This window comes from Phocoena sinus, chromosome 2 (genome assembly GCF_008692025.1).
Source record: "Phocoena sinus isolate mPhoSin1 chromosome 2, mPhoSin1.pri, whole genome shotgun sequence".
Taxonomy (NCBI): Eukaryota; Metazoa; Chordata; class Mammalia; order Artiodactyla; family Phocoenidae; genus Phocoena; species Phocoena sinus.
The window spans coordinates 114,638,752-114,651,319 of NC_045764.1; the positions used below are offsets into that span (position 1 = coordinate 114,638,752).

The window sequence follows — 12,568 nt, forward strand, 5'->3', positions numbered from 1 at the left end:
TTTCTATTGACTGATCTTTCTCCTGTACATGGGGCATGCTTTTGGTTTGTTTTGGTCATAGTCAGTTGATTTTTTACAAAGGTGCCTAGGCAATTCAACTGAGAATTGAAAATGTTTTTAACATCAAAACAAACAATGCTAGAAATATTGGACAGCTGATACATATTGCAAATTATTGATACATGCAACAATATAGATAAATCTCAAAATGATTATGCTAAGTGAAAGAAGCCAGTTTAAAACACAGTAGGGCTTCCCTGGTGGTGCAGTGGTTGAGGGTCCACCTACCGATGCAGGGGACATGGGTTTGTGCCCCTGTCTGGGAAGATCCCACATGCTGCGGAGCGGCTGGGCCCGTGAGCCATGGCCGCTGAGCCTGCGCGTCCGGAGCCTGTGCTCTGCAATGGGAGAGGCCACAGCAGTGAGAGGCCCGCGTACCGCAAAAAAAAAAAAGAGTAAATACTCTATAATCCCAATTATATACAAATTCTAGAAAATGCAAGCTAATTCATAGTGACAGAGTAGTAGTGGTTATCTGGGGATGGGGAAGGAAGGGATGGATTACAAAGGGGTACAAGGAAACTTTTGCAAATCATGGGTATGTTCATTACCTTAATCGTTGCTGGTTTCCTGGATGCATACATATGTCAGAACTCATCAAATTGTTCACCTTAAATATGTGCAGATTATTGTATGTCAATTATATTTAAATAAAGCTGCGAAAGGCAAAAAAAAATGCTCCTGAATGGAGGCGAGGAGGTGGTCACGCGTGGGTCAGGCAGAGCACGTGTCCTCTTCTCCCCCTGCAGCATTTACGAGGAGGACAGCCTCAGCCTGGGATTCTGAAGGACCAGAAAGCCCCTCAGCCAAAGTCGTGGCATGAAGTGTTGGAGACCACGGGCTCCCTGCCGCTGGAGGTGTGGCAGAGGCTAGCCTGGTAGTCTTTGGAGTCCCTAAGGCCTCTGGGACCAGGATCTTGTGGCTTGGCAGGAGGCGAGTGTGCATCTAGGGGAGGGAAGATGCACTGGAGGGATGAGGACCAGGCTGCACCTGGCCTATGTGTGCCTTGTCCTTGTTGCCTTTCTTTTCCAACACCACCTCCAAGTCCGTGTTGTGCTCCTCATCCCAAGGTTCTCCTCCTACTCTGCTGCCTCTTCTTCCTCTTCAGAGCTGGCTCCTCAATGTCTGCCTGCTCTGCCTTTTTTCTTGGACTTCATTTTCTTCTTCACAGAAGCCTTGGGGCCATCTCCTATTGGGATGTATTCTGGAGCTTCAACTTTGACTGGCTTCTTTTTACTTGCTTTCCTAGGTCTGCTCAACCCGGACCTGGAGAACTCAGGGTGCCCCAGGAGGGGTATCTCCCTCCTGGTGGATTTTCTTTTTCTCCTTCATCTTCATGTTGCTTCATCTTCACGTTGTGTTCCTTGGGGCTCCCCTACTTCTGTTTCTGTCACGAGGCTGCCTGCTTCCAGATGCCATGTTTCCCAACTGAGCAAGTGTACAAAGCATCCCTGGCCTCTCAGAACCAAGGGTCCCTGGCTGAGAAGGCTGTAGCTTCCTGGGCCTTTTTCTCCTTCTTGTGTTTTTTGAGCTTCTTGCCGGCTCTGGTTACCTCCTTGACCTGCTTGGGGTCTGGGGAGGTCTTCACCCTCAAGCCAGGGGACATGGACTTCCTCTTCTTCCCACTGAGTGACTTGGATGGACCAAGTGCCTGCTTCCTGGGGCTGGGTGACGGCTCAGTCCGTCCAGCATGTAACGTGGCCTCAGGTTCTAGGGGCTCCTCACAGGGCTATGACCATTCTTTTTCTTCACTAGAGGCATTTTGGGTGCCTGCTCTTGGACCACATTCTTCGAGGGTGGTATGGCTCTTGTGGGACAAACCTCTGTGAAATAATTGTCGCTATTTAAAACCTAGTATTGAGTCTCTGGTTCTTTGACTACCTTCTTTTTCTTCTTCTTTTTCTCTGGGAGCCCAAGGCCCAGGTCTCCTTTGTGAGTTTTAGGGATCATTCCCAAAGGTCAAACTTCCCTGCCTCCACATGAGAGCTGGGGCATACTTTCCTTTTTTTTTTTTTTTTTAATTTATTTATATTTACTTATTTATTTTTGGCTGCTTTGGGTCTTCATTGCTGCACACAGGCTTTCTCTAGTTGCGATGAGTGGGGGCTCCTCTTTGTTGCAGTGCATGGGCTTCTTGTTGCAGTGGCTTCTCTTTGCTGCGGAGCCCAGGCTCTAGGTATGTGGCTTCAATAGTTGTGGCATGTGGGCTCAGTGGTTGTGGCTCGCAGGCTGTAGAGCGCAGGCTCAGCAGTTGTGGTGCACGGGCTTAGTTGTGGCGCAGCAGGGGCATACTTTCTTGTTTCTTTGTGTGTCTTATAATTTTGTTGAAAAACTGACATTTTAAATAATACAGCAACTCTGGAAACCACTTTCTCCCTCTCCCCCAGTGTTTGTTGTTTCTGTTGTTATTGTTGCTGTGTGATTCTTTAATGACTTTCCTGAACTATGTGCAGTGTATTTTCTTTCTCCTATGTGACCACCGCATTCTTTACTCGTTCAACTTAGTGGTCAGCTAATGACTGCACGGATACTTCCTTACAAGCCTGGAGTCAGTAAGTTTCCTAGTCTTTGCCAAGGAGCTCTCTGTGTGTATTGGGACATAATGTCAGTATTCAAGAAACAGTTTACAATACTTTTTTAGCCTTCACAGCTTTCTTGTGTAACCTCAAGATCAGACAGGTGAAAGTTTAAATCTTTTTCCAGACTTGCCTTAGTATGCTTGCAGCTCAGGCCATGGCTTTCTATACTCCCCTTAATATGTTGTAGCTCTTTAAAGTTCCCTGTGGATAGCACATTCTCTATATTTTTCCTTTTAAGTTTTTTTTTGACACAATATTAGGTCAAAACCTACGTGATAGTCTCAACAGACACAGAAAAAGTACTTGACGATAGTCAACATCCCTTAATGATAAAGAAACTCAAAAAGTTAGGAATAAGAAGTAATGTCCTCAAACTGATGAAGGGCATCTATGAAAAACCCACACCTAACTTCATACTGACTGGTAAAAGACCAAAAGTTCTACCCTTAAAAACATGAACAAGACAAGGATGTCTGCTTTTGCCACTTTTATTCAACACTGTACAGGAAGTTCTAGCCAAAGAAATTAGACATGAAAATAAATAAAAACCATATACACTATAAAGTGAGAAGCATTACATCTCTATTCACAAATGGTATGATTTTGTATATAAAAAATTCTAAGGAATACACACACAGAAATCTATAAAAGTTAATAAACAAGTTCAGCTAGGTTGAAGGATACAAGATGAATATACAAAATCAATTGCCTTTTTACCCACCACCAATGAATAATTCAAAGTGAAATTAAGGAAACAACTTCATTTACAAAGCATGAAAAGAATAAAATACTTGGAAATAAATCTAACAAAAGAAATGTAACATTTGTACCCTGAAAACTATAAAACATCAGTGAAAGAGACTAAAGAAGATCTAAACTAACTGAAAGACATTCTATGTTCATAGATAGCAAGACACAATATTGTTAAGATAGCAATATTCTCCCAAATATATCTAAAGATTAAATGCAACCTCTATCAAAATCCCAAGTGGCTCTTTTGCAGAAATTGAAAAGCTGATCCTAAAATTCATAGGAAAACACAGGGGACCCAGAATAATCAAAACAATCTTGAAAAAGAAGAACATCAAAAGGTACCAGCTTCCAGTTATAAAATAAATAAGTCATGGGGAATGTACAGCATGTGTGACTACAGTTAATACTGTATTACATATTTGAGAAGTGCTAAGAATAGATCTTAAAAGTTGTCACCACAAGAAAAGAAAAATGTTGTAATTATGTATCTGGTGACAAACATCAACTATACAAATATCAAATCATGTTGTACACCTGAAACTAACATAATGTTATGTATCAATAATACCATAATACGTCAACTGAAAAAAAAAGAAGAAAAAGAAGAACAAAGCTGGAGAACTGACACTTTCCAGTTTCTAAGCTTACTACAAATTACAGTGATCAAGATAGGGTGGTGCTGCTATAAGGATAAACATACAGATGAGTGGAATAAAGTTGAGAGTCCAGAAATAAACTCTTACACTGATGGTCAAATGATTTTAAACAAGGGTATTAAGACAACTCAACAGGGGAAAAACAGTTTTTTCAACAAATGGTGCTGTGACAACTGAATATCAATATGCAAAAGAATGAAGCAGGATCACTACCTCATACCATATACAAAAATTAACTCAAAATGGACCAAAGCCCTAAATGTAAAAGCTAAAACTATAAAACTCTTAGAAGAAAACATGATCTTGGACTAGTCAACTGTTTCTTAGATATGACACCAAACTCACAAGAAACAATAAAAAATAAACTGGACTTCATCAAAACTCAGAATTGTTTTGCCTTAAAGGGCACTATAAAAAAAGTGAAAAGACAATCTACAGAATAAGAGAAAATATTTGCAAATTGTATATCTGACAAAAGAAACAATAACCCAATTAAAAATAGGCAAAGGATTTGAATAGACATTTCTCCAAAGGAGGTATACAAATGGTTAATAAGCACACGAAAAGATACTCAACCTCATTAGCCATCAGGGAAATGCAAATCAAAATCAAAATGTGGTACCACTACCCATCCACTATGATGACTATACCCAGAAAGACAGACAGTAACAAGTGTTCGGAAATTACAATACCTTCATACATTGCTGGTGGAATATAAATTATGCAGCTACTTTGGAAATGGTTTGGCAATTCCTCAAACAGGTAAATATGGAATTAACATATTACCCAGCAATTCAACTCCTACAACAGTATATACCCAAGAATTGAAAACATATGACCACACAAATGTTCATATCATTATTCATAACAGTAAAAGAGTGGAAACAACCCAAATGGCCATCAACTGATGAAGAGATAAATAAAATATGGTATATCCATAGTTATTATTAAGCCATAAAAAGGAATGAAATACTGTTACATGCTAAAACATTGATGAACCTTGAAAACATCATTAAGTGAAAGAAGCCAGACACAAAAACCACATATTTTGTGATTCCATTTATATGAAACATCTAGAGTGGCCAAATACATAGAGATAGAAGTAAATTAATGGTTGCCAGGGTTAGAGAGTAAGGGGAAATGGGGAGTGACTACTAATGGGTGTAGGTTTCTGTTTTACTGATCTATCTCTTTTAGCCAGCCTAATATTCAACTCCTTGACATCCCGATTTGTGAGATCTGCCAGACCCTATTTGACTAACTAAATCTGAAAGCTAGAACTTCTTGGCTAGTCTGAAAAGAATTAATATGAAAAGAAATAGAATTAATGGAAATCAGACTGAAAAAATATTTTTTCCTAAATCTAGAAATTGCAAACTGTTATATCACCAATTAGAGATGTTTACTTCAAGCAAATGTACTACCTTCACTTTTACAGAGCCAAAGATTAGCCAGCTCCTAGTATACAACTATTATATAAAATAATGTCTTCTTTGTTTTTTTAATTGAGTAGTCAGACAATAGGAAAGCAATCAAAATACAGTACTACTAATGTTCTGGATTCAGTTCTATACCTCCAAAATAGAAAATAGTTTCTCAATTCATATCCCTAAACTCAAAGGCATCCTTCTGAATACTGAAAATAGTTAAACATATGCATATTTTAAAATGAGTAAGGGGAAGTAAATACTATTACACTAGGAAAAGAAAATATACTTTAAAACAACAGAGGATAAAAGCAGAATGAGTTAGAATGGGAGAAGTTAATTTTAAACACTGTATAGACCATGCTTCTCAAATTATCTATAAAGGGACAATTTTTAAAAAATTTTTAAATTCCAATTCAACACAAACCAAAGCTTACAATAAATTACTAGAAAATAAAGTGAAAAGCACCTAGAATGGTCTATACTCTATTCAACAAGACAAGTCCTTAATCACATGATTGGATGTCACAGCATTATCAAATTGAGATAAGCTTCTCAACACCTCAATTTCTGCACTTAACATGTTACAGACCTGTAATAAACAGCCGGTTAACTAGCACCAGTCTGCAGGCTACATTTTGAGTAAGAGTAGTACTGACTGGGAAGGAATGATGCAGAGGTTTTGATGTATAGACTGAGTAGCCTTGATACTGGTAAGGGAGGTGAGAAATCTGTTCCTGCAATGAATTCACCAATAAAACATGATTTCAAAAGGTAGAATGATATAGTCAGAGAAGTGGCATAATCTCTACTTCCTAAATTCTCATTAAAACCTGGTTACCAAATCTCATAAATCATCTCCCCACATTATCTCCCACATACTCAATCCTTTCTATTCACCTTGCCATTAAATCGTAATTTCTAGGGTGAGGCCTGGTATTTTTTTGTTTAAAAGCTTGGAAGACCACTGCCTTCAACATTCCTGCATTCATAGCTGTGCTCTTATCATTCACCTTCCCCCAAACTGCTCTTCTTTTACTTCTATCTACTGAAATTCTAATAATCTTTCAAGGTACACCTCAAACGACCCAGCTTCATGAAGCTTTCTCCAAGGCCTCTCATTTATATACGATCCTCTGTCTTTAACACTCATAACATGTTTCATATTTGACATGACTCTCTTACTATACCATCAACTTCTTCATTCCTTTGCAGTTGCCCAAAACCTAGCAAAGCACTATATATAGTTAGTTATTCAAATGGTTGCTCAGATCTATTATTTTCAGATTTTTAAAGAAATAAACAGAAGCAAAGATGAATACTTATTTTTCTTAAAGACAATTTTCAGATTTTCAAAGAAATAAATGGAAGCAAAGATGAATAATCATTTTTCTTAAAGACAATTTACAAGAAATGGCATGATTACAAGAAGCAGCTTACAGTAACAACCAACTTGCCTCTAGAAGGCCCTAAGGACAACTGATGGGAAAAAAAAAAACAGACTGGGAACCTTGAAGCTACTGATTTAAAAAAATTCAGACAACGACAACAAATTTTTGGTAACACAAATACACCTTTTACTAGCTATGCTACTTTAGTTTGGGGCGGTGAAGCAAAGAATAATTTTGCTAAGTGATGCAATTTAAAGATTTCTTTATGTTTATGCAAAATAAAATACCAATAATGAATTTCATTTCCTTTCATTCGTTCAATTCTTTACTTTCCCAAAATATAACTTTTAAATAAGTCTCTCTCTAACTTACCCATTTTTAATAGGTTAAAGACTGAAAATAAAGTACAGAATCTAGACCATTATCAAGTTATTCAGAGGTCTGTACTCTATTTTTTAAAAAAAAACTTTGCTTGACTTTGAATAGGTCATAATATTTGATTCAATTTTATCACCTTTAAGATTCCAATTAAAATTTGAATGTTTTAAATTCTTCCATAAATTCTGTGCTTCAAATGCATTTTTTTCATGTAATCTTCCAATAATACCTGAGATGTTACTATTTTAATTTTACAGACAGGCAAAGTATCTATAAAGTGTTAAGTAGATAATACAGCTGAGATCAGAACACAGATATTATGACTTTCCCCACTATATCACCCTGCTTACGAGCCATTTAATACTCAAGTTTCCGTGGGGATCAATTACTATTTGCCCCACTGGTCTGTTGAAAAAATTAAGTCAGGTAACACATGTGAAATGCTTGGTCCAGAACCTGTCACATATAAATGTTCAAAAATATTAACTCTTATTTCCAATATATGACAGCTGCTTCTATAAAAATGTTTATTCTTTAAAAACTTCCCAAAGATAATGAAGAGATGGAACCATTATTTATTAAGTAATTATTAGAATGCTAACAATTCCTGAGAATCATAATGTTCAACTAAAGGAATATACCTAAATTCTAAAATCAACCCCCAAATAATATTTAGATTAGTTCAACTTTTTCACTATTCTAAACAACACTGCAGTGATCCTACACACTCATCCACTTACTTCCTTAGAAAAAATACTAAGAGGGACTTCCCTGGTGGCGCAGTGGTTAAGAATCTGCCTGCCAATGCAGGGGACACGGGTTCAAGCCCTGGTCCAGCGAGATCCCACATGCCGCAGAGCAACTAAGCCCGTGTGCCACAACTACTGAGCTCACATGCCACAACTACTGAAGCCCACGCACCTAGAGCCCATGCTCTGCAACAAGAGAAGCCACCGCAATGAGAAACCTGTGGACTGCAACGAAGAGTAATCCCCGCTCACCACAACTAGAGAAAGCCTGCACAAAGACCCAACGCAGCCAAAAATAAAATAAATAAATTTATCAAAAAAAAAAAAGAAAAAATACTAAGAAATGGAAGTGCTGGTTTCAAAGCATATACATATGTACATTTAAATTTTTGACTGTTAACAAACTGCCCTCTAATTTAGATTCAGCCAGTAATGTATGAGAGAATCTCTTTCCATATTTCATAAATTTTTAACAGTCCATAAATTAAGGAAATTAACTTCTTTAAATGTTGCAAGTGTTTCTTGCAACGTTTGTTCTGTTCGTCTTTTATCTCTGTTAATGATGGGTTTTACTATTAGAAATTTAAAATGTTTTATAAAGGCAAATTTACCAATCATTTTCATGACAATTTCTAACTTTGCTGTGAGTTTTAAGAGTTGTCTTCCTTATCCCAATATTTCAAATATATTTGCTTAATTTGCCTTCCATTTTATACTGAAGAATCAAAATAATGTAGAACAAATTCTGTCATAAGATATAAAGTAGTGATCTATAAATGTTTTTATCCAAATGAACATTCTTTCCTCCTAATCTTTATCTAAACCACCATTTAATGAAGTGGTCACATGTGCTCCTTCTGCAGCAAACAGAAGTCATCCCTTTTAAATTTAACATCCTTTTTAAATGTACCTATTCTTTTTTGGGTTTTTTTGGGGGAGGGGTCACACTGCATAGCATGCGGGATCCTAGTTCCCTGACCAGGGATCGAACCTGCGTCCCCTGCATTGGAAGCACAGAGCCTTAACCACTGGACCACCAAGGAAGTCCCTAAACGTACCTATTCTTGACCATAAAAAAGATGTGCAAATCTTTCTTAGAGAAAAATATAAATTTTTTTATTTACAACCTTTATGGAAAGCCTAATTAAATAAATGGAGACCCCTTGGGATAGGAAGAATACAGCTGATCCTTGAACAAGACAGGTTTGAACTGCACGAATCCACTTATACATGAATTTTTTTCAATAGTAAATACTACAGCACTACACAATCCACAGTTGGTTGAATCTGTGGAGGCAGAAGCAGGGATATGGACAGCTGACTATAAGGTACACGTTGCTTTTCAACTGTGTGGAGGGTTGGTGCCCCAACACCCATGCTGTTCTAGGGTCAACTGTAGATATACTATAGACGTCAATCTCCTTTAAATTAAACCTATAGATTCAAGGCAATACAATTTTTAAAATCCTAACAATATTATACACAGAATTTAACAAGCTGATTCTCAAATTCATATGGAAAAGCAAAAGGACAAAATACGAATAGATTTATATTAGCCTCCTGTGACTGCTGTAACACATTAGAGCCACAAACTCAGTATTCTGTTCCATCTCCACATCTCCTTCTCCTCTGTGTCTGTCTACAAGTCAGTTTATTCTGTTAGATTGGGGGGGGAGTGGGTGGTATATACTTCAAAGATGACATGTTGTTGTGCTCACTAGACATAAGTTTTTTAAAAATTAGATGTTATATAAGGGTCATGAAGATTTCTTTCAGTAACGGTGAAGATTATCTCATAACCTCTGCCATAATGCCATAAACGTTTTACATGTAATGTCCTATTTTTTTGTTTTTCTTTGTTTTTCTGTTTCACATAGGACAGATTTTAGATTCTGAGCCAGTTTTTTTGTACAGGTCCTTCAGGTAACCCAAGGATTCTTTCTGATCAGAATACTGACTTTAAACGTTTTTTCTACCATTCTTAATTGAAAGGAAGTTACTCACAGAAGAGCAACTTCGCTCTCCTCATACCTAATATATTCATTCATGAACTACATAATATCTACTAAGCACCTTTCATATGCCAGGCACTATGCTGAGTCTAGGGATATGAAGTTAAAGAGACATGCTTCTACTCTCCGGAAGGCTTAAGATACAGGCATGCAAATAAGTAATTACACTGTAATAAATAACCAAATTACTAGAAGTAAGTAGGAAAAGTCCCTATACCTACCAGATGATAGAGAAGACTTCACCAAAGCGCTACAGATTTTCCCCTGAGACTGAAGGAAGAGTAAAAGCTTTCAGGTATAGGTATGATTTTCTTCCCCTGCTTTTTCTTTAATACAATTGCCATCTTACATAATATAGTATTAGGTCCCTTCTTAATAGCATCTGATCTACTTTCTCACTGCACCAGCGGGCTTCCTAGAATACAATTCTTATTATCACTCGTATTCATGTAATACTGCTCTTACGTGAAGTATACCTAACTCATGGTTGGTCCATAATTAATGGATAGTGGTATTTTCTAAAAATGCATTAATGCACACATCCAAACCATATTAAGTTTTCAATTTACAGTTCATACAAAGTCTACTTCCTTTCTATAGTAGTTATCGCTCTAGACTGCAGTTTTGAAATCCAATAAGTGGGATTATTATTTTGTTGTTGATACTTCTTTCTTTCTTCCTCCTTCCTTCCTCCCTCTTATTCTTTCTTTCTTAATAAGAAGGTTAAAAGAAATGGGTTATTAATGACAGTACAGTAAGTAACATTAGCAAAAGCACAGGCATCACAGAAAGTGATGTCTCATTCAGTATTACTGAAATGTAAAATACCAGAGAGGGGTAACAAGAGGTTGAAGAAGATAATGTGACTAAGGTAAATTTATTTTTCTTTTTCTACCACATTGTCAAAGATGAAAGTTTCATGTCTTGGTAACCTGGAGATGATGATGCCATTTACACAAATAGAAAAAAAAGAAAGAATGAAAACAATTTAGATTGTGTAGACATTTGATCTTAGAAAGAATAGATCTAACAAACATACTAATCGCCTATTTTTCTATTTTCTCCAAAATCTATTTCTACTGCATGATCCTTCTAAAAAACACATTAAACAATATATAAACATACATATATATACAAATTGTGATTGAATTTAGAATCCAGAAAAAACAATGTTTTAACCAAAAAAAAAGAGAAAGAAATAAAGAAAAACGTATGCTTTCTTTTCTAGGACACTGAAAACTTGTAACCCAACATGTTTCTCTTTTCACTTTGGCTGCCAGGAAATCTAAGAATCAAATTCAATGCCTTATAGCTATAATCAGCTCATCTCTGGAAACTGATAATGTTACCTTTAAGTAATGGCTCTTCGGTTGCTTGTTTTATCACTAATTGTTCTATTCCACATTTTATTCAGTCCTATAAGCCATGTAAAATTCTCTGGATGCAATAAAATCCTTAATGAAAGAAACGTTAATGCAAAAATGGCTTACAATATTTTGAAACAGCTTGTTTTACTAAGCAAATTAATCAGTAATATTGTTTATGTAAATAATCTGTTCAGTAAATCACTTCTTCATAAATACACAAAGATAAAACATTTCAATGAAGTCAAATTAGTTTTTTAAATCAGTAAGAGTGAAATTAAAGACTATAAAGAGTTTATACAAATTAAAGAATATAAAGAGTCTAATGACATGTATATAGGATTACTTGCTAACTTTGCCCATCAAATCCTAAGAACATATTCAAATATCAAGTTAGTTTATTTTTATAGGCAGTTTACACTTCACAATGACTCCTACACATTTTCAGATTTCCAGGCATATCCGTTCCAAGTTAATCTATACCACTTTCAAGTTATTTACTTAATGAACATATATGGTACTTGTTTCTTTTATACATTACTTTTTATACCTAATGAACACTAGGTTATTTTTTTCTAAGATTTTTTTTATTTTTCTAAGATATTTTAATCTGATTTTCTTTCTGAAAACATTAATATATTCAGATTGGAGAACAATTAGATATTTTTCAGATACAATCAATAATCAACTGATCATAAATTTCTTCTCTGAATGTAAAAAAGTAAAAATATGGGGGCCGAGTTGCTTTGTATGAAGCCAATTTTCAGTCTCATTCATTTAAGAGAACCTCTTATTATCAGCATCTGATGTCCAGTGTCTTGAAAATTGTTGTTTATGTTTCAGGAGTTTTTTTGTTCTTTTGTTTGTCTGTTTCAAGCAGGTACGAACATCAGATAAGGGAAGTCATTCCTGACATATGGCAAACAAACGAGGTATACCTTCAGCTACTCCAGTTTAATGTCTTAAGAGTTTCCAGCCCATGGTGAGAGGAAAGGGAATCCAGGTAGAGCCAGTGGAATCCATAAGTTGAGAAAATGAGCTGATAGTTCAAGGAAACCAAGGTAATTAGAGTCCACAGGACAGAGCACCAAAGAGGAGAGAGCTGTATACAGTGAGATCCTTGAAGACTGGAGAGGGTTCTCTTTCAGTATGATCATAAATACTTGCAAGGAAACTTCCCAAGACAGGAAAAAGTACTA

The 12,568-nt window shown here is 36.3% G+C and overlaps 1 protein-coding gene and 1 pseudogene across 9 annotated transcripts in view; both read right to left on the minus strand.

The window, feature by feature from the left end:
• RALGAPA1 (Ral GTPase activating protein catalytic subunit alpha 1) overlaps nt 1–12,568 on the minus strand; it is a 220,641-nt gene that overhangs the window by 192,999 nt on the left and 15,074 nt on the right. The window lies entirely within an intron of this gene.
• LOC116748909 lies at nt 1,097–2,010 on the minus strand (annotated as a pseudogene).